The 6,490-nt window shown below is 46.2% G+C and overlaps 1 protein-coding gene across 1 annotated transcript in view; it reads left to right on the top strand.

Annotated features, from left to right (window-relative positions):
* LOC111974661 (glutamate receptor ionotropic, delta-2-like) overlaps positions 1-6,490 on the top strand; it is a 741,584-nt gene that overhangs the window by 715,456 nt on the left and 19,638 nt on the right.

The raw sequence follows: 6,490 nt of genomic DNA, 5'->3' as shown, positions 1-6,490 counted from the left end.
TGAACCCGAGAAGATTGCACCAGCGGTCGTTACCGGGCAACCAATGTACCGGCACTGGTGTCGCAGTGCACCAGGTGTTACCGTGCCACAGGGTGTTACAGGCACCAGGGTGTTACCGGCACCTAGGCATGTTACCGAGCGCACCAGGGTGTATACAGGGCACCAGGGTGTTAACCAGGCCAGAATGTTATGTGCACCAGGGTGTTACCAGGTCACCCAGGGTGTTACGCGCACAGACATGTTACCAGGCCACTTCAGGTGTGTTACTGTCAACTATCAGGTGTTACCGTGCACCAGGGTGTCCATAGGTTTGCCCAGGTGGTTAACGGGCACCAGAATGTTCGCAGGCACCAGGGTGTTACACGGCAACAGGTGTTAACGGACCATCATTACGACCAGAAATATGACTCTCCCGAAGCGGATCCTGTGTTTTGCCTTCCACCCAGAACAATGGATCGGATCCCAGCCGGCGACCCTAAACAACGACGCCGTAAAAGGGGCAAACGAAGCGGTCTTCTGGTCAGGTCTCCGGAGACGGGCACATCGCGCTCCGCATCCCGAGCATGCTACTCGCCAATGTCCAGTCTCTTGACAAAAGGTTGATGAAATCCGAGCAAGGGTAGCATTCCAGAGAGACAGTCAGAGACTTAATGTTTTTCTTTTCTCACGGAACATGGCTCACTCGAGAGACGTTAACGGAGTCGGTGCAGCCAGCTGGTTCCTTCACACATCGCGCGACAGAAACAAGCATCTTTCTGGTAAGAAGAGGGCGGGGGGTATGCCTTATGATTAACGAGCCGTGGTGTGATCATAACAACATACAGGAACAAGTCTTCTGTTCACCTGATTTAGAAATTCCTCACAATCAAATGTCGACCGCATTATCTACCAAGGGAATTTCTCTTCGATTATAATCACAGCCGTATATATTCCCCCCCCAAGCAGACACATCGATGGCCCTGAACGCCTCTGTCCTTCCATTCCTCTGTCATTTCATTCCTCTGTCCCTCCATTCCTCTGTCCCTCCATTCCTCTGTCCCTCCATTCCTCTGTCCCTCCATTCCTCTGTCCCTCCATTCCTCTGTCCTTCCATCCCTCAGTCCTTCCATCCCTCAGTCCTTTCATTCCTCTGTCATTCCTCTGTGGTTGTTAATAAATTCAAGGCCCATTGGTCTCAATGAGCAGAGACCCTTCAGAGTTATAATTCATTAAGAACACAGGATGTTAATTTGTTTGAGCAGCAGCTGTTCAGATTGTCAAGGTCATAAAGGTTGTCTGGCGCCCTTATATACCGTTCACCACCAATGATCTTCTGTCCCACAGCTGCTGTTGCTAGCCTCTCGAGACAGAGGGTGATCAATAGACACTATTGGCTATTAAAGTGAGAATACAAAATGGTGGATTTGTAAAGTCGGGCCTGTACCCAGGCTGCGTAATCTCTCTCCTTTTCCAAATGATTAGTTATCACAGGCCCAACAGCATCAAATGGATTTTTATTTCAGAAGAAGAACTGAGGGAAGGAAAAAGGCACATGGAGACAGTATAATTGGGGTGTGGAGGGGGGAGGAGGAGGGGGACTCCTCTTTTGTATTGCCTGTGTTGACTCATGGCTCAAATGAAACACAAATGGTGTCCGAAAGAAGAAAAAAGACTGACTGTTTGGACATCACAGTGTGCTGTGAGTAGACTAGACTGGCTTTGAATGCATAGAAGACTGAGCTCAGTGGTAGCTGTGATTAGATGAATGATCTGTAATGTGAAAGGGACCATGTCTTACTCCGTGTTTTGCTACATGAGTAACTTGATGCGATATCTGTTCTTGATCAAAATATTGCAATACAARAAGCAACATTTCCACAGCAATAAAACATGCTGAATTTTGATCATATTACTCACGATACTTGCAGCGGGATTAGTCTCCAAATCTCTCTTTCCAATATCCATGAATAGGCAGCAATAATATAAGCTTATCCTATTGCTGTAAAGTATCGCTAGCTCTGGTCCAGGGCATTAGTGCACAACATATCCATTGGAGGAACGTGCACTAACGCCCTGGACCAGAGCYAGAAAACCACAATCATCATCATGTCACCTAGGAGGCTCAGCAGCATATCCCCTGGCTGGTCAAAGCAGAGGATCTTTCTAATGGACATGTCAATGGTAAACATCTGATCTTACACATAAAGGCGTGAGACTAGGCAGAGCACTGAGATTCCAATTAGTGCAATGAGGCAGTGCACATAAATGATGATGCTTTACCACGGTCAGGCTGTTTGTTTAAGCAGTGATAAACGACTATGCTTCATGGTCAGCTTGTCGTTACAGTGATAAGTTGACTAATTCTTTTCAAGGTCAGTCTGTGGTGTACAGTGATTAAACGACTAAATAAGAGCATTCCTGCAGCTTCTCTCTCTACGCGCTCTCAGGCCTGTCGCTCTACACGTCGCATCAGCATCTTCGCATCTCACTTCGCTTTCACTCAGACGCTCGCTTCCATCGCAACTCTGCTGCTCCTCTCCTCCAGGAGTCCGGTCTCTCTCACACCTCTTCTTCGCACTCTACAGTGCATCCTAGATATCGTCACATCTCTCTTCCTAGTGCTCCACGTCTCGCCATTCTGCTTGACATCCTCAGAGTGATTTCATCACATCTCGCCACTTATCGCTAGTCAGGTCGATGCTCCTTCGTCGTCTCGCTTCAGCATGTGGTAACTCTCATAAATGCGATAAAGACTTGCACTTTCAGGCTTGCTTGGTTCATACCATGCTGCACTAACCTCGCACCTCTGTCCTTCCTCCTTTACGCGAGGTGATAGTCCTGGCGTCTCGTGGTAGCCTACTGCGTAGTAAACTGTCCTCAGTCTCCTCTCCTCAGGCATCCGTCACTGCTCATCTTCAGTGGGCTGCTGCCTGCTTCTTACAGTCGATTAGCAATGCTGACTAGATGCCTCAACTCCTTCCTCAGTGTCTCGCTACGTCGTGTCTTCGTTCTGCACTCAAGCTTGATTCATCAAATGTTCTCGACTCTATGTGCTTCCATCGCGTTCAGCTCGCTTGCTTGTATCTACGCTGCTCATAAAACTGACGCTCACTGTCTTTACACGGGCAGTTTGCTCGGAGGTTCTAGCAGAGTGAATTCCAGAACACCGACACTATGCAGTTCAGGTTCATGCTGTCTGTTACGCTCGCATAGTATAAGACTCACTAGCGTGCTTTTCTACTGACAAGCTTGTCGTCTACGATGTAAGATTAAACCTCGCTCAACGCTAATTGCGCTTTCACGCGCATGCTGTCTGATAGCAGATTAAGTATCGCTTCGTAACTTATAGTCTCTGTCAGGGCGAGGCCTGTGTTGGTTACCTGACGATCGGTTCAATAATGACTTAGAGGCCTCTCTCAGGTTCAGACTGTGTTACAGTTGTCTATAATGGTAGCTATGTCTCTGTTATATACATGGTCGAGCATGGTGTTCTCAGGGTGAATGAAGGACATAGTGGGCTGGTCTGCTAGGCTAGGGAGTAGTAGTGCAGCCTATTGATAGAGATGAAGCTACTCATAGAGAGCACTGAATCCTCGAGGTCAGTAGTAATGTGTGACATCACATATCGAGAATACAAACTAGACTATGCAGGCTTGTCGACGGACTCACAGCGCACTCGAGAGCTTCAGCTCGAAGAGTGAGTCGTAACAGTTGAGACTAGAGACGCTATCTCCAGCAGGCTCAGCTCAGCTCGATTACAGATAGAAAATTGACACTGATGACTAAGAGCTCTGTCCAGAGTCAGCTGTGTCTCACAGTGATCAATCGAGTCCTAGCACTTCTCAGCGAGCGCACACACTTTGTATGTTATAGTGATAAACGGACACTATTGCTTATCAAGGTCAGCGGTCGGCGGTTTGGCATGTGGATTAAGGTTGACTAACGGGCTTTCAGGTCAGCTGTGGTAGGTTGCATAGGGAGTGGTGAAGAGTGAAACGAGGATACTATATGCTTTCCAGGGTCAGAGCTCTGGGTTGACATTGGAGGATCGTAAATTATTGACTAGGCTTTGCTCAGCGCTTCAGGCTGGTGTTACAAGCGTCGTACAATAGTAGAATGACCTTATGTGAGGCGCACGGTTCATTGAAGGTGCAGCTGGTGGTGTTGTACCACAGAGTGATAGAATGAAGACTGATGGCTTTCCCAGGTCAGACGGATGGCTTCTCTACGATTGTCGAATAAAAAATGATAACCGAACCTATGCTTTGCAGGTCAGCTGTTGTGACATTGAAATACACACATGTAAATACTCTGCTTTCTTTACCAGGTCAGCTGTGTAAACCAACTTGCACACAACCAACCGAACTGATCAAAGACTTTCAGGTCAAGAAACAGTGTCATGTGCGGTGACATTTGATTATGGACAGTGACGTAGAAGCTATATGTTAGCTTTTCCCAGTAAGGGCTAATTCTAGATCACTGTGCAGATGTAGTCAGAGTAAGAGACGAATGCAGGATAGGAACGATGTAAGATAATTACAATTTTTTTCCAGTTGATGAGTTTTGGGCCAGAATCAATAATCTCAAGTCTTGTTATTTACCTAAAGTATGAAGTCCAACTGTTTGTCAGGTTTTTTTTGCAGTTTTTTTTATTATGCTATGAAAGAAATGTATCCCTGTGTGTGTGTGTGGTGGTGTGTGTGTGTGTGTGTGTGTGTGTGTGTGTGTGTGTGTGTGTGTGTGTGTGTGTGTGTGTGTGTGTGTGTGTGTGTGGTGTGTGTGTGTGTGTGTGTGTGTGGTGTGTGTGTGTGGTGTGTGTGTTTGTGTGTGTGGTGTGTGTGTGTGTGTGTGTGTGGCGTGCGTGCGTCGGTGGATTTGGGAGGTTGGGTTAAAAAATCAAAACTTGTAAGGAAAATATAAAAGACAAAAGTTTTCTGAAATGTTGACAAACAAACGCCTTGAAAAATCTCAACCACTTGGACTGACTTCCTGCAGCTGTTGATAGCTGAGGTATCTCCTTCATTCATTCCATTCAGAGTTGAGTGCAATAACTCCTTTCGTTGTATCCTTTTCGGGCTTTGTCTTTGTTGGAGGCGAAACAATCTATCAGTATCAATCATCGAGCTCAAATCTCCATGCGAGACTGGACTCTGAATGGAAGTCATCATTACATTTCTCCAACGTTGTCTCTGTTTCTGATTGGTTGTTTCACTCACATGATTTCTATTTTTGATGCATTTGAGCCAACTGTTGAGTGCTACTTTTGCGTGGTTTTATCTGAATTAGATACCTTGTCTCCTAACAGTAATCCCAGATCAGACCTTAGTCTCCCAAACAGTATCCGCAGATAGACCTTAGTCCCCAAACAGAATCCAGATGAGATTAGACTGCCATTCACGTAACCAATGAGACCAGATTCCCAACAGTAAATAGCCAGATCCTTAGGTCACACGTATCCGACGATCAGCGTTTCTCCCAACAGTAAATCCCGAGATCAGACGACCTTAGTCTCCCAACGAGGTATCAATCACTAGTCTAAGCAGTAATGATCACGACTAGCTCTCCCAACAAGTATCCCGAATTACCTTAGTCTCCCAACAGTATCCCTGATCAGACCTTAGTCTCCCAACAGTCAATCCCCAGATCAGACTTAGTCTCCCAACAGTAATCCGAATCAGACTTTAGTCTCCCAACAGTAATCCAGATGGCAGGACCGTTAGTCTCCCCAACAGTAATCCCAGATCAGACCTTAGTCTCCCAACAGTAATCCCAGATCAAGCCTTAGTCTCCCAACAGTATAATCCCAGATCAGACCTTAGTTCCCAACAGTAATAAACCCAGATCAGACTTAGTGCTCCGCAACAGTAATCTCAGATCAGACTTAGTCTCCCAACAGTAATCCAGATTAGACTTGTCTCCCAACAGTAAAATCAGATCAGACGGTCATTAGTCTCCCACACAGTAATCCAGATCAGACCATTTAGTCTCCAACAGTAATCCGCAGTATCAGACCTGTAGTCTCCCCAACCAGTAATCATGCCTCTCACATAGATCCGACAGACTTAGTCCTGCCCACAAGTGATCCCAGATCGACGCCTTAGTACTCCCACACAGGTGATCCCCAGATAGACCTTAGTGTCAGGTTTTGGCCAAGGACTGTTCGGGTTTTGGTCACTAGATGTCCCCATTGCAGCACCTTTTTTGTACCTTTTGTTTTTCTTGCTCTCAATTATTGTTTGCAACCTGTAGGTTCATTCCTTGTTGTTAGTATTTAAACCCTGTGGTGTTCCTCAGTTCCTTGGGCTGCAGTGTTTGTTAAGTTAGCACACCGGCCCCGCGCAGCCCAAGCCTTGTTTTATACAGATATTTCTCTTGTTGGATTTTCCAGAGGTTCTCTGCTGGTTTAGTTCTTGTGTATTAATTTGAGTAGTCTTTTGAGTTTGTTTTTCCTGCTGTTTTTTACCACTTTGTGGAGTTTCTTTGTATTTTTGGAGGATTTCCATTTGTGACC

The sequence above is a fragment of the Salvelinus sp. IW2-2015 genome, linkage group LG15, assembly GCF_002910315.2.
Source record: "Salvelinus sp. IW2-2015 linkage group LG15, ASM291031v2, whole genome shotgun sequence".
In the NCBI taxonomy this organism is placed as follows: Eukaryota; Metazoa; Chordata; class Actinopteri; order Salmoniformes; family Salmonidae; genus Salvelinus; species Salvelinus sp. IW2-2015.
The sequence above is the reverse complement of the archived record's forward strand: the minus strand, read 5'-3'. Positions and strand labels throughout refer to the sequence as shown.